Consider the following 22,563-nt stretch of genomic DNA (forward strand, 5'->3'; position numbering starts at 1 on the left):
ATGTGCTTTCTATTCGAGGAAGCGGGATTTTTTTAACTTCATAGCGAATTCAGTTTGTGCTGTATTGTTTTGTCGTTTTGTTACTTTGGAGAAGTTTTACTAGTCGTTAAAGTGCGAAGCGTAAATAGAGTGTTATTAGGTGAGTTTTAAATCCAGATGGGGTAGAGGAATAAGCATTTTTGACCGTTGAGACATTTTGTAAAGAGAGAAGTTGGTAAATGTATGTTTATAACATAAGTAAACTGAAGCTATATTTACGCAACAATCATACATTGTATAGCACAAGTCAAACAACAGAATTGTATAACATATAAAAAATAAATGCGTATAAAGCAAAATAACATAGACATAGCACATTAGTCCAATAAGTTAATAAAAATGTCTAAAAGAAATGAATCAAAATCATAAAATGCTTTGGGAAGCAAAACTCTTTTTACTAAATGACATAATTTATCAAGGGATACGTTTTGTACGGAACACGGTAAACATTGAAAAATTTCGCTCCAAAAGAATTTCTAGCGTTTTTAGAAGATTTCAGACGAAAATATTTAATATAAATATTATTTTTAGTGGAGTATGGTGTTTGTGCACTTCATTATTAATTGTATAGAGATGAAGATTTGACTAACATTGTGTAGACTCACAGAGATAAATAAACATAGAAATGTTACAATGTTCAATTCTATAAATTTATTTTTTACGTCATTTCTATAGCCCATTCCAGAGATGATTCTTACTACTTTTCTTTGCAAACTAAAGACAGCTAAAGACGCATGACCTCAGATGAGTAACCCATGAGACGTATGTGATAGAAATAATGAGTGGTAAACTGTAAGCTAAGGTACGAGACAAAAAATTATAACGGTACAGAATTTTTGTTTAAACATATTAAAAGAAAGTAAAAATACCTGGTTGATAGAGCAATCCCATTTTTAATTAATTTAATAAAGCATTTTCATAGAAAACACAAAATTGAAGGAAATTTATTGAAAATAAGTAAGTTTGTTAACAGACTTATTGTGACAAATTATTATCACGTTTCAAAAGAGAACTAACTAACTAACGAAATGAAAACTAATTTAATACCCAATGTCTTTTCCACCTCCTTCTATGAGATTGTAGACGCGTTTCTTCATAGAATTAACCAAGTGGATAAAGTAGTTGACGTCGAAATTCTCCCAGGGCGTCAAGATATCATCTTTCAATTCATTAACTGTTGCGTACTGCTTCCCATCTTTGTAAACCTCTGGCACAAGAGAACCCCATACATTTTCAATAGGGTTGAGATCCGGACTTTCCGCAGGTCATGATAGCAAAGCTATATTTTCTCGTTGAAACCACGTTTTCGATGAATTAGACACATGAATTGACGCATTATCTTGCTGAAAAATTAGTTTGCTGTTAGAAATAGGTGAAAATATGGTTTGAGGTGCACTTCCAACACATCTTAGTAATCCAGAGAGTCCATTCGATTTGAAATAAATGGTAAGTTAGTATTTCCTAAGCTACTAAAGGCACCCCAGACTATAACATTGCCACCTCCTTGAACTCGTTTCGACAAATACTTTGGTTCTTTTCGTAAATCGTGCCAATAATATCTAAAACCATCAGGACCCTCAAGATTAAATTTCTTATCATCTGAAAAAACTGTCTGGAACCATACTTCATTTTTCGTCTGCATTTCTCTGGCCCAATCACGACGTTTTTGAATATGCTCTTTTGTTAACATTGGCTGGTTGTTATATTTAGCATATTTAACATTTTTGCGAATAGCCAGTACTCGCAAAACTGTTGTTTTGTGAACAGGAAGTCCGAGGGTCGTCTTTTTTATCCTTTGTAACCAGAGTCACAATGGATCTTTTTGCACGTGCAGTGAGTTTTTTTCTTCCACAATTTTGTCGTCCATTTTCACGGTATTTCTTCCTTACAAACTTGGAGATTGTGGTCCAATCTTTCTTTCTATTTCTGAAAAACTCAAGCCTTGGTCATAGTATGCCTCAATCTGTTCTTTTTCACGTGCTGTTAGATCGTTTTCTTTGCCCATGATGAAAGACAATTATTGTAGCTGAGCCAAATATATATATTTCGACACTTTGACAGTTCTAACAAACATTTGCATATCGTATAAATAAACAACAATTACGCATACTACGTTTTTCTAATTAATTTTTATATAAAAAGTGATGCGTGATAATTTTTTGTCTCAAAATCACTTGACGCAATTGGCTTTTCACAGATCAGAAATTAGGTATTTGATGCAAAAACATTGTTGAAAAAACCATTTTTGTAAACTAAATTAACTTTATTTAGTCAAAGCAGTACATAATAAAAAAATCTTAAAAAATTTCGCCGTGATTATACGTATTTAGATACGACCGGCAAAAATGAACGAACAACATATACACTTTTCGACAATATACTAAATAATTTGTCAATGTGACTTTCCCAACTTAAACGACAGTTAAGATAAATACCAAGCAATTTAACACTGTCATTTTCCAGATCTCGATGTAAGAAAAGCATATGTTGTGTTTTCTTTTCATTCGAACTCAATAAGTTAAATGAAAACCACTGGCACTTGTAAATTTATTTTCAGATTATTTAAGTCACTGCCTGTAGATATTAATGTTGTGTCGTCAGCAAACAAACTGATTTCATGATTTTGACGAGTTACACACATCACAGATTTAGTTGATGTATAACAAGAAGAGTACTGGTCTGAGGATTTAACCTTGAGGTACTTTATTTGTTGTACATTCAACATCAGAATTGGAAGAAGTAAATTGATTTCTTTCCGATACATAATTATATATATATTTACTCGTACCAAATTAATTGAAGCAGAACCAGTACTTTTACTCTCGCTGAAGCCAAACTGCTGCGGCGTCAAAAAATGATTCCCTTCAAAATGTTTCAGTATCTGATTTTTCCAAACTTTTTGAGATAATGGGTAGTGGGAAATTTAAAATCTTAGTTTACTATATTAACGTGGCTGTTGTAATAATTTGATACACATGTTTTGTAGGAGTCGCTTTCTTATAGAATCGTAGGAAAACGACCAATGTTCCAATTTTTGTCTTAGATCATGAACCAAAATATGCACACCTAGCTGCTCATCTTGGCTTTCACAAGAAATGCTCAAGCGAATTTGATGATTTCCGAGCTGAGGCTACCATAGAATCGTCAGGGGTTTGCCCAGAGAGACAAATAGAAGTAGGTATTGAATTTACGAGAAAAAATTGTTCGGGTGCGCCAAAAACACAACGTTACTCTATATTTCTTTTTAAAAAAATTTAAAACATAGATTATTGTTTATTAGTTACTCACACAAAGTTTTAAAAAAATAACTCTTTAGCCATGTTGACAGCTAGGTTTCCTTGAAAAGCTAAAGTTCCAAAAAAAAAAAAGTTGTTACTTGCCAAGTAAGTAGTTGAATTGAAGTGATTTATGTTGTATAGTAAGTACTAAAAACCTAAAAGGCCCATGGTTTCGTGTATTGTTCTTCTTCATTTTGTTTTCATTCCTGCCCTTCCACATTTAATCTTTGATTACATTTGTAGTGATATTTCTGAGAATCTTTTCTTTGTATCTATATTTCGATTTGGCTCGTCAATTTACGGTCCCATACTCTTCTTGGAACTCTGTTCTTTGGCATTCTCCACATGTGGCCCAACCATCTGAGTTGTTGTCTTTTCATTATTGCAACTATAGTCGTTTCTTTAAATAATTCTATTAGCGTATTGTTGGTTCTTTTTTCTCATCTTTGAATAATCTTTGTCCCGCCGTAAATTTTTCTTAACACTTCCCTTTCTAATCTCTGCTTAGTAAATACTGCTCTCTTTTTCCATTGCCCATATTTCATTTTCAAAAGTTACTGTTGGCCGAATTATCGATTTATGCAATTATTAATAATCCAAAAATGACCCGATTTCCCTTTGGTCAGTCTTTGTAGTATTCCACTCTTTTTCTCGGGCTTCCTGTAGATATTTGTGCCTAGGTATTTAAATTTTATGTGTTTCCTTTTCTGGTTTGTACACGTAGTTATTTTCTTATTCTTTGTCTATTACTATTTAATGTACTTATTTCATTGTCTGTTCATTTGTCGATTAAAAGCAGCATACATTGAAAAATTATATTTATTTTTGAACACGACTATTAGCTGCTCCAAATCGCCCATTTTTTCATTTAGAATTACGGGAATTCTACCTTTTTATCACTGACTCTTGTTCTTCAAATGGCAAGTCCAAAATTTGTAGGATTCATATTAACACTTACTAACATTAAACATTAACAACTTATTAACAATCTAGTATTATGAGGTCACCATCTGGTTCAATTGTTTAAGGTTTTGTTGTTGTTATAACACAATTAATATTATTAAGTTTCGGAGATTTTAATTACATACATCCAGAATTTCAACAATACTATATGCAGTTAAACATCAAACATTGATACCAAAAATACTAAATTTAGTTGTGAAAAGATGACGACACATATTAAGAAAAAAAGGCGAAATATTAGTCCCGCCCACCCACCCTGTCTCGATTGTGATGATTTTTTTTATTCGTCGTGAGCCAAGAGGGCGGAGCTTAACTGCGAAATCCTTATTTCTCTAGGAGAAATTCAAAACATGTTTTTGAGTCTCGTGTTGTTCAAAGAATACTATGTACACTAAGAAAAACATAAAGGCAAAGATTAGACCCCACCCATACCCGCCCCGATCTCAATTCTCAATTGTGATGAATTTTTCATTCGTTGTCGGATCGAGGGGCGGGGCTTAATTGCAAGATCTATATTTGTTTACAAGAATTTATCATTTTAAATATGTTTTAAGTTTCTTGTTCTGAAAAGACGACTACGTATATTAAGAAAAAAGGCAAAATATTTGATAGGTTAAAACAGATTTTGGCAGTTTTGACATTTTCGACCATTTTTCAACCATTTCCGAAAATTAGTTGGACATTCTCTGAAGATAATTAGCCCCACCCACCTACCCGGCCTCCTTTTTAGTGATTGATTTTATCCGAAATTAATGATTTTGTACTGAAAAGAAATAAAATTAGTCGTTAGAATGAAAAAAGGGGAGGAGGCGAGGGGTGATCGGGGCTAGTACTTGCTAAGATAAGAGTGATCTTGGCATATTATATACCTTCCAAGAAAATAGAGGGTGGGTGGGTGGGCGGGGCTAACATTTGATAAATTCAAACTGATTTTGGCACTTTTGATATTTTCGACCATTTTTCAGCCATTTCCGGAATTTATCTATACTAGAATTTATTACATAGAGCGTCCCAATTATTCGCTCATATTGAATGTCTCCCCGGTATAGAACAGTTTTTCGGATTTAACAACGTGAATGTCATTATCAGCTTCATTTGGTCAAAGAAAAGGTTATTCTTGGCACTTTAACGTTTTGAGTATTATCGCTTATTAAACACTGCGTGGTGCATATTTTTCTTCCACGAACTCCAAGTTGTCCATGATTGGTTACTTCTTGAACCGACATTTCGCTCATATTTATTTGAGTTGTGCGATCGCACTAACAGCAATTTAGTTGCAATATGCTGCGATCTGTAAGTCAGATGCTCGAAGCCTGTCTACTCTATTTTGCCACATCAGTAACTTTTTTTGCGAGACTGCCCTTCCCTGTCCATCATCGTTTGCCCATCAGTCGCACAAGCCCTTGTTTACGGTCGCAGTTAGCATGGAATAAATGTTGACGGGTTTATAAGAAAGCAATCAGGCCTAGCGCCGCGGGCTGCGATCAATCCGGCCTCCGCCTGGATACCAGTCCGCCCCCGGGGGTGGGCATTCCAATCCGCCGCCGCCATCTGCCGTTCGCGGCCCGTCCCATGACCGCCGTGACCGACTTGGATTCCTCCGGACGAAACTTGAGTTACGTTCCAGCAATGGGATTTGAAGTGATTCGAACGACGAGCACCTGGATGGTGCGTGGTAGGACGGGTGGGACGATAAAAGACAAAGAATTCTTTTGATGTTTGGTGGTTTTTCTATGATTTTCGCGGTATTAATAGATCGGTTTGTGGGAAGGACGACGGTGTGGAGTTTTTTTTGTCGTGGGGTCAAATGAGATGTTTTTTGGAGTCTTCTAAGGGCGAAATTGTAGAAGCCAGAGCATATTATGAAAGGGTGATGAGGGTGCAGTAAAGTAATTTTAGGAGAGAGGGAGAAGGGAAAATGCGATTGAGTGAAAAAGTTTAAGGCTTGTAATGGACAGAAATTATGTTACATGTTATTGAGTTACTTGGGAATTGTTTGGGAACAGTTAGTTGCGAGAGAACGTTGTCCTATTAAGAGCAATTATGAACGCGTTGAGTTTTGCGCACTATTTATTGACGATAAGTATCATTTTTTATTGCTAAATATAATTTTTCAGTGTGCTAATGACTTAGAGCTGTTAACCTATTTATTTGTGGTGAGTCGCGTTCCTCTCTTGTTACACTTAATGCAGAAAAATTTCCCCAGCGTAAATTTTGTGTTCGTCGTTTATTAATTTTAGGGTTAATTGTATTGTACGTTGTATTTTGAAACTATAATTCTTACACAGAAATATTTATTTCGTAATGAAATTGATCTTAAGTTGTATTTCTTTCGTCGATTTGTCAAAATCTCTAATACGAAACAGGAATTTAGAGATCACTTCGGGAATCTCTCAGCGAATAAAAAATATGAAGACGAAAATATCTTTGATAGAATAAAAAGTATAAATATTTTAGCCAAAAAAACGTTTTCTTGAGGGAAATTATTTTGCTTAAAAAATTAAAAGATTAAGTTCTGCAACATCCATAAATTATTCCATCATCAGTTTTTATCCCTGTCTCGATATAAAATACAAACACGGACTGCAAAATATACAGAATTTCTGCTGTAGATTCACCTTTAAAATGAAAAAGTATGATCATCCATCAGAAAGTTAGGGTGGTTGCAAATTAGTCATATATATAAATACCATTTATCTATTTTTAACCCCCGACGCAAAAACAGCGGTATTTGGCCCCTTTGTCTCTCTCTCTCTGTGGCACCGTAGCGCCCAAACGGATGAACTGATTTCAATGCGGTTTTTTTTAAGCTGGTTTAATTGGGATGGTTCTTAGTTTTGTTTGATGATAATCACTTTAGCTATTTTTAGCTTTGAAGCTTTTGTTTGTCTGTTTATTTATCTGTGGCACCGATGGACTGAACCGGTGCATTTAAAAAAATATATTTTTTTTGGAAAAAAAGACATTAAATTTTAGAAATTTTTACGGTAGTTTAATTGGTTGGGAAGATTTTTCCCAAATAATTTTACGACAAAACACTTTCAAAGCAACCCTCGATGATACTTTGTCTTCATTAGTTGGTAAATATGGAACGAACAAAACTCTACAATTCATCACTAGAGGCGTTTAACTCATTAGTAATTGGAGAAATTTATTGAGTTAATTCAACGAATGACTACCCGATTGTGGATTTCCAACGTTTCATTCTTCATATTTAATAATTAATTAACGATACAGGCAAACTAAGAGTTGGTTCTGAAAACGTTTTTCAACAGAAACAACATAGCCAACCTGCTTTATTTCATTCAATTTAAGTAGATTCATTCATGTAAAATTATATTTTATATCTGCGGAATGGTCGAGATATTTGCCCTATTCTCATTCATTATTACTATTTGGCAGAGAATGGAGAAGCAAAGTATTAGAGTTTCTCTTACTTGTAGCCACAATTTAATTATTACAGAAAGTACGTGCGCAAAAGAGATGGAGTTAACTAGACAATCGTGAAAGATCGAAATGGTCCGGTGGTGACGGTTTTAAGAGTGATTGTCACGAGACAGCAGCAGCTAATGGGCCGAGCAACGACTCGCATTTGCATGATTGTCACAAAAGACAAGGATTAATAAGAGCGTCGACGACAGCTGCATCTTTCGAGAACGACGGTTCTCGAACGAAGAGAGGTTAGCCGAACGAAGTGTTAATTTTTGAGATAATAAGTTCTGAAGATTAAATTATTGTTGAGCATTGTGAAGGGATAAAGTAGTTCGATTGCTTGAAAAGTTCTCGTAGACGATTAGTGACACATTGGTATAATGACTATTAAATCAGTCATATTTTGGTTCAAAAACACGAACTTTGCTATCTAGACAACTTACATTCACTATTGGTATAAAAAATATTGATTGGCTCACTTCAACGCCCTTGCATTTCATCTGTAAATTAAATAACAGAAAATAATTGTAATACAAAAAACTCAAGCTTAGGTATCTAGAACAAATGTTCAACTATCATTTTTTGTTACTTTCTCTCAGGAAAAAGTGTGTTTCGCGCTTCCGTCTGTCGTTAGTTGATTTGTCGATTCTTTTATTAGCGATTTGATTAGACAAGTCATTTTGAAAACTATTGGAGACATTGCTGTGAACTAAGACGAACCTATTGTGGTAAGCAACTCCTATCTAAAATGTACAAAATAGTATGTTTCTGAATCTGCAGTTTATTCCGTATTAACTTTAGACATGTAGGTTTTTTGAAAAATCCTTATCTCAGAAAATAGAAAATTGGTTGCACTGAAGTTGCAAACACTTTTTTTCTGAAGTCTATGTCTTAATTTTAAATATATTCAACAAATTATTTATAAAAGGAATAATATTTACTAAAACGTCTGTTAAAGACTAGAAACACACTTTATTGCTGTTTAAAATGTAAATTTTTAATTTATAAAGTTTTCTTTGTACTAAAGTTTGTACTCATTTTTCATCTTATGTTAAAACAACATTTGCTTGCAAAGGTCTAAAAACTGTTCCACTTTCAGTAATTTAATTCAGTTCGTGAAAGCTTTCAGTATACAAATTTCTAAATTGCTTAATACTGTCGACAAGATTCCAGTAAATCCGACTTTGTTATAATACTTCCGTAAGTTGGAATATTTCGAGATTTTGTAAAAACTTGTCCTAAGTATTTTTTACATTCACCCAAATCCTGAACTGTTACAAAATTTAATCTAATAAAATCGCCGACAGACGATAGACGACAGAAATGCTATAAAAAAATAAATGGGTACAAGAATTGGATAGACTACAGGTATTTAGCCTTTTGCATTTGACTTTTCTCACTGAATTTTCTAAACTTACAAGAATCACCTCACCGTAATAAACAAATGTAGACCGTAATCCTGCAGTAAATTGCCAGCCAGAGAGTGTCGTCTTACTACTGCGAGCCAGGTTTACGAACCTGCATTTTAATTAGTCGAGAAACAAATTTAAAACAGCCAGCATCACTCTGCCCCCTAAATTCCGTTACTTTTGTCCAATTAATTAACCCGTTTAAAAAAAATCGAACACAAATTCTCCCTTGCAGACATACACAGGATCACAAAAATAATTTCCACCAAAACAGCAGGTAGTTTGTTTGTGCGTGCGGATTAAGCTGAATTCAATTGAAATTTCGCATGCGCCGCTAAGGATTTATAGGAGTCGATTTTCGTAATCTCCTTACAAATTATTTTAACGTTTGATCCAGCAGACGAATGGGCGGTGTTTTTGATGGAACAAATTAGCACAAAGCTTCGTTTACCATTTTTGTATGGAAGCCGCGTCAGAGTAAGCTATGAAAGCAGGAATTGCTGCTGCAGGTGGAAATATTTTTTTTATGAACTAATCTTGCATTGTTTTTGATTTGTTCACAACTGTGGTATAGGCATTGGTCAAAAATAGGATTATTTAAAATATTAATTTTATTCATTATTAACGAATTATCAGGGTCTGACGTCATTTGCTTTTCCGCTCGGCCGCATATACAGACTCATAAGGGATCGAAAAATCTACAGTATGTGTAAATGAAACATTTCTAAAAATGTTTTAAGCCAAAATTTTATAACTCTGCAATATATTTTACTTCGTTTATCTAAAGTTTTCTACATGTTTCTATTATTTTATATTGTAGCAGTTTTTTGCTTTCCTATATGAGTAAATTTATAGGATTTGTGGCCAAGACTATTTTCCCTGTAACAATTATTTTTGTTATATGTAGCTCCGGCTGTATATTTCTCGACAATATTTACCTAATTATGAGTGGTAATGCTTGTGGATACATGTTTAAGTTGCATAAATGTTTAAAAAGCAACGGCTACAGTAATTGTGAGCGTAGTTGTTTTTAACGCGTTTTTTAGTGTTCAGTAGGACTATTAACCATATTAACTAATCCTACAAAATGAGATCTCTGAATTTATTGAACCCTTTGTATTTTACTATGGAGAGTTTGAATGAACCCTCTGGCCAATCTCGATTTTTGTATGCACGAAATTAACTGTTGATCGAGTTTAAATTCATCATTCTTCTTCGGCGGCAAAAAGGTATCCCGGCGCATCCGCCAATTTCGCCCTGCCACCATAGTTGCCAGGAAATGATAAAGCGATGCGTTCCGTCGTCAGTAGTGTGACGATCGGAGTACGTATCAATTACGATAAAAACGAGGTGAGAAGCAGTTCAAAGCCTCACATTAATTTTCTAACGGCATTATTATGCAAATTGCCAAATACTGTGTTTACTTCGGAGTACCCTAATACAGGGCTCCCTAACGTCGTTCTCCAGCATGAGATCTGCATTTAATCGAATAGAGACACCATCACAAAGGGGGAAACTGGAGGTTTGTAAGCGATATCTGGAGGGACGGGACGCAGGGAGTCGATTCCGCCCAGGGGAGCACCGTCCCATAGATTAGACTCCGACGATCCGTGCCGCAAACAATGACCTCTCAGACTTTCTCAGTTACTAGATGACCAGCAGATTCTCCATTCGACACTAATGCGGCCCTTTTACAATCGAACAAAGGACGTCAGTCATCGTCGTCCATTCGTATAAGTGCTCCCTTTTCGGTAAACTGACTCCGGCGAAGATGTCGTAAATAATTAGGGCGAGAGGTGGAACGGGGCCGGGAAGGAGAGAAAACTGGGAAAAACAACGTTAAGATGGCGGAGATTTAAAAAAAGTCGGCGTTCTCTGGGTATTTGGTTAACCGTCTTGTTTTAACAAGCTAATTACTTTTTATATTAAGGCAGAATGTGTACTTGAATTATCAGAAGGGGAATAAGGAATTTTCTTATTTTTGTTCTTGTATTTATACACATGGTAGATTAAATTGTTTGCAAAAACGATATTGTCAAACTCGTTGCATTAATTTTAATACATTCTTACTGAATAATTGTTGTTTTTAATTTAGTTCTAAAATGTCAACATTTAAAATACCATTTCCGTGATATTTGTTACATCCCACAGTTAAGTAAAGCAAAGAGCAGAACTTTATTTATTATAAATATTAATAGTACAATTTTTATATTTAACACCAAGAATGCTAACAACCCAACATTTGAGGATATTCCAGGATATTTGTTAAATTTTGTGTCCCAAAATTTGTATATCTATTTTTTTTTTTTATTTTCGACGTTACTGTATTTTCATTCACCATGTCTCTTCAAGGATCTGGATCAGTGTTTGCTAGTAAGGATACCGAAAATCTTTGAAAACAATGACCTGTGTAAATTATTATTACTATTCCCGATTTTCCAAAGGAAGAAATTTTGCATTTTTTTAAGCATCCGCCGGTGTAAATGCACTTATGGGTATAAATATACATATACCCATAGGTTGATTGATACACTTTTCATGCCTATATCCAAAAAATAAGGGATGGAATTTCGACAGATTCGGATGCCGAATGTCATATATTTTTACAATTAAAACAAAGTAATTCATTCACATTTTCTTCACTGGATCTCTTCAATAGAGAGAGAATGACAGTTCTGACATTTATATACCAAACTTTTCATATGCAGTTTTCATTTTCCATATGACATTTTTTTAATTTTTCAGCACCGCTGTAATCTTCTTGCCGTAAGCCAAGGGCTATGCTAACGACCATCTAAGACCTGTGGACACTTTTCGTACAGATCTGAGTATAAGTGATTTCAATGTATAGAATAAGTTTTCATATGTAGTTTCGACTGGCATTTGAAGTTTCTCGGGGCGCTGTGGTAGAGCCTTTGTTATATTCTCTTTGAATCATCATGTTTGAACTTTAACCTTCTATTAAATCGTCTTGTTAATTTTTTATAAAGCGAGTGGTAACTAAAGCAGTATTGTAATGGGATCATTTTCGTGAATACATTCATGTTTTGTTGGGATATGGTCTGTCGTTTGTCTGCCCGTGGGAAATTTTTTGAGCAGATAATCTCTGAAACTGCTCTGGAATGTTAATTGTTATGTAACATTATTCTGAAGCTCTAAATTAGTTTCTGTTCCTCCCTTGAAAAAACAGTAATTATTGTTGAGTAAATCATTTTTACTTCCCGAGCGTAAGCGAAGAAAGTTTTGTAATCGAGTCCGTCGGCCGACTCTCTACTTTTACGTTTTCTGGACCTTTCATGATCCCTAGAGTACGAACAAATAGGTCTCCCGTTTCCGTCTGTTTGTCCGTTTCTCCATCTATCTATCCGTCTGTCTGTCCGTCGGTATGCCGTCCCGGATTTATTAGACAGATAATCTTCGAAAGTACTGGGCCGATACTTGCCAAATTTTGTATTTATATTAGGAATATCATTGTAGGTGGTAAAACGTTAACCAAAATTTATTTAATCATCCCCACCAATGATGTGATGACGTCACTTCAAAATTGTACATAGTAAATGGGTTTTAAATTGTATAAAATAACATAGTCCTATACATGTAGTTTATGACTCTGTGTTGAGTTTTTACCAGAAACGTCCAGAATTTTGGAAAAAAAAAATCAAAATTTTAAAACAACATTTTGCAATTTAAGTTTGAATCTGCAAAACGAAATGTTTTGAAATCTTGCAGATGTTTTAAAGTTATGATACGCATGATACATTTGTAATCAAAATATATTTACTTATCCCCTCCAAAAAATTTATGACGTCACCTCAAAATTTTACGAAATAAATCTTAAATGTGGAAATAGTGATGAGTCTGTACTTGTGAATTAACACTGCACTAATATTTTTTAGCTTTGCTTATACAGGGTGACTCAAAAATATTAATGAATCAGTGAATTTATTTTATTGAATAAATCAAGAATTGTAAAGCTGAAAACTGAAATCTTGCAGACGTTTTAAAATTATTGTAAGCATGGTAAATTTTTAATCAGAATATATTAGTCTCTTTATTGATCAAATTAAAAACCTCATTTTTAGAAAATGTGAGAATAATAATAATCTTATTCAAAAAATAATTCCAGTGCTCTGTTTTGAGAAGACAACTCATTCAAATCAAACAAATTTCTACGTGACATTCTTTCGATGTATAAACATAAACAATCGAACTTAAAGATGTGCACTAATAATAATACACAATTTTCCGTTAGTTATTTGCTTTGAATATATTTCATATTGTCTGGGTATCTACGAACGGCTCCTCCTTGGAATTTGCTCCCCCACGGCGCGAGGGTTGGGGGTGTCATTTACACATTGGTTTTTACTATATAAAAGTTATCAGAAAACAATGTTTTTTTATAATTTTTCAAAGAAGCTTAATTTGTTGGACTGTAGTTCAGGGGCGAGGGAAGTTTTGTCGAAGTAATCTTGGACCAATTATTTTTACTTCTTGTCTTCCTTTGTGATTATTGAAAAGAACTGTACTATCTAATTAACCATATTTTAATTGCAAGTGTGCTTGGAAAAAATAGGAATTTATTTCACTACCATAAAAGATGCCTTCTTTCGGGAAAAATAAAACAAACAAACTGCTTCTAATTACGAAATTTCATGGTCATAGATTGTTGCGAATAAAACAAAAATAAGATCCAATGAGATTTTTAATAAATTTTACAGAGAAGTTTCGTGTTTACATATATGGTTTTTTACAAACATATTAAAAGTAGGCTTTTTAACGTCTGCTTTGAAATGCTGTAAATGTCACTTTGTGGCACTAATGTTTAAAAGTGAATTACTTTTAGCAATGGCGTTCAAAGTACACTTGTTCATAAAAGCCAGCAAAAATTCGTCATACGTATATTTTATTTTAAGCTTTTGTAAAAATGTGTATAGTACAATTACTGCACTTGGACATTGAAACATCTTGAAGGATAGATTTGCTGGCTTATCATTTAAGTGTTTTGGTAAAAATTTTTTGATGATTGATATTCCCTGGACGGAGAGATATACTTTGTACAAAAGTTGTTGTACACTTCACCAACAACCGTGAAAATTCGTGGTACTTTGGCTTTCGTGTCTGATATCGTTGCAATTAGTGAAGTTCCTAAATCTTCAATACCCTTCGAAGTTAATAATGGTAAAGTTCTTCTCGCTGGCAGGCTCCAAGTATACCAATAACTGCAGCAACTTTTCATTATGAGCTTCTGCCAGGAATTCATTAATTTCTTCTAGGCTCAGGCTTTTAGATTTCTTTGCCTTGTACCCCTCACGCAAGAACCTGATAAAACTCGCTTATGTCTTGATTATTTGGTATGCTTGTCATCGCTTTGATTATGGAATAATTCGACCACAGCGTCAAAGATTTCCATATTTTGGACTTTTTCTCAAAGTATGTTAACAATACGCTTTCACTACTCCTATCTGCCAAATTTTTACGTCCGCGCCACACCAAATATGGGCTATAAGTGATCTCGTACTGCTGCTTCGACTTTGTCGGGAGCAAATCGAGGGTAGTTCTCTTAGCTGATTCCTCCATTTCCTCTGGTACTGTATCGTTTTCTTCGTTTTCGTCAGTATTCAATATTCATGCTTCTTAATATTTATGTAACATTTTTTACGGCGATTGTATTGAAAATAGTGTTCGAAATTCATGTTAAAACTGATTTTATTAGTTCGTGTGATCGCTTCGTTCGTTCCCCAAACTTCTATATTTACAACATACAATCTCACTTACATCATAAATAACTATTTCGTCGATTGTAATGGTTAACTTTACTTGTATTAGCTATGAAGGACAAGGTTTGTACCACTCTTGACTCTACTACTGCAATAGTAACTTAAGATCAGGTTACTGTTACACTAGATAAACCTGTTAAGTCTTTTATTCAGCGATTTTCAGGGCCTATTTCCAGTAAAATTGTAGTTTTTAGTGTTTCAATCACAAAGTTTTATAGTTAGTATTTATATAATATGTTTCCGACAACGTAGAAAAAATCTTGTATAACCCATGTCCTTAAAAAAAGGAAATTCTGCTGTAGGCAACAAACTGTAGACTAATGATAGTGATAGTACTATATAATTTGTCAGAAGTTTTTAAAGATTGTTTGTGCAAACAAATTAATCGTTTTTTCAGCATGGTTTTGTCTGTCATCGATTTACACATACAAATCTGGCTTGGTTCTCACATTTAATTTAGAAAGTTTTAATAATAAACGACAGGTCGATGCAATTTATACTGATTTTGCGAAGGCATTTAATTAAATTGAGCTTAAAGTTTTATTAAAGAAAAAAATTAATCGGTTTCAAATTCTCGCAAAAACATTTGCAAGGTATAATAACGTTATATTGCCAACACCGGACAGAAATCCCCGTGGCGCAGTGGTTAAGTCGGGAACAAAAAGACCTGCGGTGAAACCGTGCGACATGCGGTAGTGGGTTCGATGCCGAATTTGGTCGTTTATTTTTTTTTTCTTGCATTGGTAATACTCCTTTTCTTTTGTGCTGTGACTAGTATTATCCATGTTGATGACGACATTAAAAATTTTTTATTGGTCAAATTAAGAACCAGTCACCTCATTTTCTGGAAAATGTGAAAGACACGTCTTTATAATAATAACGATAAAATAAAAATTTTAATATTCATAACATTTTGTTCGATTGTGGTTTAATTAATATTTTTACTCCTATGTTTTGAGAAGACAGACTCATTCAAATCAAACTAATTTCTACGTGAACACTTGCGCTTCAGATTGCTATTACCTAGTGCCGAAGGACATTTTATCACGTTAGTTATGTGCTTTAAATATATTGTACATTGTCCGTACGGCGTAAAGGCTGCGGGGATGTTATTTATGTCGCTGGTTTCTACTTTACAGCGCTTATCACAAAACGAAAATCGTAAAATTAATTTCTATAATTTTTTAAAAAAACATCGACCAATTTTTTTCGTTGTAGCTTAATTAATAATTTTAGTCCTCTATTTTGAGGAAACAACTCGTTCAAATTGGATCAATTTCTACGTGATATTCTTTCAATGTATAAGCATCCACAGTCGAAGTTAAGCATGTACACGGATAATTATACACTCTTTTTCGTTGGTTATTTGTTTTAAATATATTACATATTGCGCATATATCTGCGAACGGCATCTCTTAGAATTTGCACCCTCGCGGCGCAGGTGCTTCGAGGTGTCATTTACACCACTAGTTTTTAATATAAGTATAAAGGTTATCAGAAAACATTTTTTTTTATTTTTGAAAGAAGTGGAATTTGTTGGAGTGTACTTCAAGAGCGAGGGAAGTTCTGTAGAAGTAACTTTTGACCAATTTCTATTATTTAGAAATGATTTGCCAGTTGCTGCCACCTTTGAAAACTTTTCCAGATGGCTTTAAATTGTACCCTATGTATATTCCATGGACGTCATCCTGCTAAACATTGCACAAGATCTCAGCTTTTTACATCAGTGATGGCTATATAACAGACTATTTTTAAATATATTAAAATGCACGCGTCATACATGAGAATGAAATATCAAATGTTGGGCTCATGGGTAGTGATGATATTAATAATCTAGCAGGACCTAAAACACTTAATTAACGACCTCGACTTATGACTTTAATTATTGCAAGAACTATACAGATTTTACAAACACTGAGTCGCTAATTACTCTATACTTTACATTTGTAACATCTAAACTTGTTGTGAAGAACGATATTGAATGTGAATCTGTTTAATTTAATAAATAATAAATAAACTTGATTGCTCTTATTTTTTGTTGAAGGTAAAATTCGCACTTCTAATTGTTAATTGATCGCATGGTTTGGAGAACATTAAGTTAAAACTGAAGGTTTTATTTATATGTAAAAAATAAAAAAAAAAACTAGGGATTTAGCCCAAACTTCGCTCGCCACTGAAGTATAGTCCAATAAACCGTAGAAGTTGACAGTTGAAATTTGGATATGTAGATATCCAAATCCTCTTTGAGTAGTCAAAGCAGATTCATAAACAAATGTCCTGTAGTTGCGAATAAGTGGCTCTACAAGATTTTTAAGCTTTGAAAATCACTATATGTATGCAACATTTATGTCAGCCCTGTAGTTGAACGCTACTTATTCCTAACGTTCTTCCTGTTTTTGTTATCGCAGTAGTGAGTAATGAAAAATTCACTTTCCTGAATAACTCAGTTTTTTTCTCAGCGAATGTATCTGCAAGCGTTCGCAAACAATACATTTCCCTGACATTTCTTCTAGCAAATTTCCGTGCAAAGACCATGCTTTTGCGCTTCTTGATTTAAAAATTCTTCCCCGTGTCGTCGCTTTTGAAAAGGAAAGTAAACATGTAACGAGCATACGCATCGTGGGGTGATGTGGTGTCGTGCATGTAGCGTCGTCGTCGTCCAATAATAAGCACACTTTGTGTCATCTCGCGTTATGGCGGTGGTTTTTTCATCCACGTCGAAACGATCGCTTGTTTGTTCGGGAAATAATGACGGCTTTGAGTGTTCAGTAATCACTATTTCCGTGGTTTTATTCGAGAGGCCGTACTCGTTCGCAAATCAAACAAATTATAATAACGTCCTTTCGAACAAACAAGCGGATCATTTTGGCCGAATTAGGGTTCATTCAGCGTTCATTAGCTAATGATAGATGGCGCTTTCGTCATAAATTATCAGGCATCAACTAGCAAGGACAAAAAGTCCTGATCACGGTAGGCGACGCTGCGGCGGACGACCGCCCACCGCTGCCGACGAGATGCTCGCAGGACGAATTGAAAGTGTGTGGAAGTAGGCACGTGGGAGCATCTAATTAGGTGGCTAATCAAGATATGGGCAGGACCATTGAGGACCGTAGCGTGACACGTGGGCATCTGGGTTTCAGTCCTTATGGGATTTTAATTGAGATTATCGGTAATCAAGGAAATAGCCTATTTTGTATTCCGGAATGGGTTCATTAAGCACGTTTGTTACATGGACGTACGTTACTTTACTCTAATGTAACTGCGGAAGCGTAGTGTTTTATGAGATCGTGAAGAGCTATCTATTTAACTTGACTAACATGATAACACTGGAAACGGTGATTACAAACCTCTGTGAAAGTCACAAATTCTCCGATCCGTTTTTAAAAAACACGTTGTAGATATGGTAATAACACAAATAACCAGAAATATCTCCAAAGTTCATTCGGATTGTTGGATTTCCATCATGTAACAATATTCTCGTGATCTTGCTGCCTCATTTAATTTATTTTATGGCCTACAGGATCCTTTTCGAGTCACTTGCCCCTCTTCGCTGATGTTTGTTATACATCATATTGTTTTCGTTGCGTGGATACCTTGCCAGTTCCCCTCGTCTCTCTCACTTGAAATCCGTATTCGTACTGATACCCTCGTGCTCTTACACATTCCCGTAAACATCCTCACGCATGTTCCTCGAATAACAAGATCTATTGTTTCGAACAATTCCATCAGGATTGTCATTATGCTAATTATGAATGATCAAAATTCCGGTCTGGTCTGTCGCTCTCTGGCGGTAATTAATGAAGGAAGGTGGTGTAATAGATACAGTAACACGAACGGATCCCTTTTACGATCTACTAGATGATCAAAATGTTGCAGATACAGGATTCAAGAGTTAAGCAAGTTAGATTTGACTGATTGTTGTATATAGTTGACACTATGCATTTATTGGTATGATATAAGACATAATTGATTTTTTCCTCGATCGGGGCAAAAATCGGGACAAAAATCAAGTATTATTCCTAGGGACATGTTTTAATGTTCGATCTTTGCGTTATTTTTCTTTTCTCTTTTTTTATTTTATCCGCGCATTTTATTTTATTACTAAGTAACCTTCAACGTCTAACCACCATAGCTGTTACCGATAGTTGTCTTTAAGACGAGGTGTCCACTTTCTCCCTGAATTTCCTACAATTTGGTTTGATCCTTTGAACCGGATTTACACCAGTGCTAAACATGCGTCATATTTATTAATTTCGTTGTCTCCCTCCTATATCTAAAACTACGAAATCTCAGTTTATGTTACTGGTATTGCTATAAGTAAACAGCCAAGGTAAATAAGTACCTCTCCTTTTTTCAATGCGCTTTTTACGCCTAACTTTTTGCGCAATGTTTTTTATCTTTCATCGGACAATTGTGTGTTGCTTCGTTTATTTATTTTCGTAGTTGATTACATTTTCGATCGAGCAGAATAATTTTTTGTCGTCTGTGGATATAGACAAGGACAAATTAAAAAAACTTAAACTATTAGGATGTGTTGAGAAACACCGCTAGCGGGATATTTATACAGACACCTAAGCGTTCAGAGAAAATGAACAGGCTCGTGTTACTTTACTAACGCAAATCATGGATCCTGAGGGCCTACATTTTGAGTTTTATAGACACTACAACGCTAATAGCAACAATATCTTGTCATCTATCATATATCTTTTGACATTTTTTTTTACATCGTCATAATTTAAAGTGGCAATAATATACAAAATTTATAAAAAGCAGCCACATTAGTGGATCCTACAGATACGTGCAAACTTAATTCATCTGAGAATTAAAATAAAACAATGTGATTAAGTAAGTTCTTGTTGAATATTTTGAATTAACAGTGCTATCATGGTTATCCGAAAATATTATTATTTAACCAGTTGTGCCAGTATTGTTCTTTTTTTTATTTTTTTAAACCGTATAATGCTTTTAATCCTTCCAGTTTCATCATTTTTTTACTTTCTGCTTGCCGCCGTTTAGCTGATTTTATGTTTTCTTGATATTTCATAACTTCTAGTGTATGAAGAAACAGATTTTACAAGAAATACATTTTTCCTGTATCGTCTGTACTACCATCCAAACCACTGCACTCATCGTTGTGAAATTGTAGGTCTATTTTAGGAATACCTGTAGACAGGAAAACGGTAACCGAAATTTTTGTGATCATCCCACCAGCAATTGGATAACGTCATTTTTTTTTAATAATACTCTTTTGTACGTGCGGTTTATGAATCCTTTCTATTTTAACGTCCCAAGCTTAAGCTAAGGACGTATAGTAATCGAGTCCATCGGACGAAATGCCACACTTATGTATTCTCGACGTTTCGTGACCAGACAGTTCCGTTTCCGTCTGTCTGTCTGTCTGGTGTATGTATCCATTTTTATTAAACACCAATCTCCGAAACTGCTGGATCGATTGTTGTCAAATTTTGTAAGTATCTTAGAAATATCATGTAGATGGTTAAATGCTACCCAAAATTTGGATAATCATCTCCAACAACAATTTGATGACGTCATTTCCATGAATTTCAATTATTTGAATATATATACATATATTAGCACTGCAGGCCTGGAAGGGTCCAGGCTTTTCTGATGACGGCTCTCCATTGGGTGCGGTCGGCTGCTTTGCTTTTCCAATCTTTGATACCCTTTCCCGTAGATTCCTTTTCACATCTTCCAGACATTTCAATTTTGGCCGTCCTTTCTTTTTCTTCCCACCTTGTAGATGGTTCAACGTTTTCCCGAAAGTTCTATCCTCAGATGCTCTTCCTATATGACCTAGCCATCTGATTCTTTGCGCTCTAATTATCTTGGTAATTTTCGGTTCTCCACATACTTCTTCTATTTCCTTATTTGTTCTTCTTCTCTATTGTTCTTGTTCGTTGATACCTCCATATATCTTCCGTTGTATTTTTTGTTCCCAAATCTCTAATCTCTGTTCCCATTTTTTTGTTAGGGTCCAAGTTTCGCAGGCATGTAGTACTGTAGGTCTTATCACCATTTTGTATACTTGTTTCTTCGTCTGTCGTGTTACAGTTTTGCTTCTAAGGAACATGTTTAGTCTTCCTAAGTTCATACTGCCTTTAATAATGCGTTCTTCTATCTCTTCTTTCATTTCGGTCTTGTTGGTGATTACTACTCCTATGTATTTAAACTTTGTTACTTCTTCAAACTCGTATGTAGTTCCATCTTCCGCGGTTATCTTCAATGTTTTTGTGAATCTTCTTTGTTCGTCATTTTCATTAGTTTTGTCTTCTCTTCGTTTATCGTTAGTCTTATCCGTTTTGCTTTTCGGATAAGGTTAACTGTCATTTTTTTTAATTCGCTTACTGTTCGTGTTACGAACGTTAAGTCATTTGCAAATGCTAAATTCTGGTGTCTTTTATCATATATGGTGCCTGATCTATGGATTCCGCAGCTTCTAATTTATTACTTCCAGTGCTAGATTGAAAAGAGTGGTTTACATGAGGTCTCCTTGTAAACCGGTGGTTACTTGGAATATCTGGGATAGTATTCGATTACTTGTTACACGGTTTCTTGTGTTGTCTATCGTCATTCCAGTAAGTCTAATCATCTTATTTGGTATTTCTAGTTTTTGCATGGCTGTCAGTAATTCTTTCCTATTGATTGTGTTATTGGCTTTCTTGAAGTCTATAAACAGTAGGTACAGGGTAATCCCTTGCTCGTAATTCACTGCTTGGAGTTCTTTTAGTATGAAAATTTTATCTACGGTTGACCTGTTATTTCTAAATCCTGCCTGGTATTCCATGTGCTGTTTGAGCCTTCTGTTTATGCGTGTAGCTAGTATCTTGCAAATTACGTCTACTAGCGCCATTCCGCGGTAATTTCGCATTTTGTCACCTTTCTTTAATATAGGGCACAGTATCGCTTCTTCCCATTGTTCGATTTTTTTCGCTTTTCCAACATTCTACAGTCAGTCAATGTATTTCTTTTACACATTCTTCTCCAGACTCCAACATCTCGGGTCTTATTCCATTACTCCCTGGAGTTTTGTTGTTCTTCATTCGCTTTAGTATTTCTCGGATTTCTTGTACGTCTGGCTCGCTTATTTCGTTCTGATCTTCTCGCCTATCGTTACTGAATTCGCTTATGTCTTGATATGTGTTCTGTTCGTTTAATAGTTCTTCGAAGTATTCTGCCCATCGTTTTATACTTGCTTGCTCGTCTCCTATTAAATTCCCTTCTTTATCTTTGCACTCACTTTTGGTTGGTAACCTTTCTTCTCTCGTTTGACATCTTGGTAAAAATCCCTTGGTACTGCTTTTGATGTTCTTCTTTTCTTGTTCTCATGTACGTCTCTCCTGCTTTTCTTCCAGCTTCTAATGCTGTTCTAAATTCGTCATCAAAACATTCGGTTTTGTTCGCGTGGCTTATCTTGAATCCTATTGTGGTCTTTTGTGATAGTCCATATATTGTTTTGTAGCATTTCCCATTTTTCCTCTAGCTAGTCTGTTTTTTGTGTTTTTCTTTATGCTGTCTGTCAGTTTTTGTTCGTACTGTTGTTGTATGCCCTCTTCTTTGAATTTTCTTCATTTTATTACTAAAATGTGGTCTGTAATTATCTTCTTTTGTATCTCGCTTTTTCTCTTCATATAATCGTCATTTATG

General features: G+C 34.8%; 1 protein-coding gene across 1 annotated transcript in view; it reads left to right on the forward strand.

The window, feature by feature from the left end:
- Nucleotides 1–22,563, forward strand: part of LOC135144615 (membralin) — a 158,129-nt gene that overhangs the window by 76,901 nt on the left and 58,665 nt on the right. The gene's annotated exons all lie outside the window — the stretch shown is intronic.

This window comes from Zophobas morio, unplaced genomic scaffold (assembly GCF_036711695.1).
Source record: "Zophobas morio isolate AGI-343-1 ecotype UQ-CSIRO unplaced genomic scaffold, CSIRO_AGI_Zmor_V1 ptg000108l, whole genome shotgun sequence".
Classification (NCBI taxonomy): domain Eukaryota; kingdom Metazoa; phylum Arthropoda; class Insecta; order Coleoptera; family Tenebrionidae; genus Zophobas; species Zophobas morio.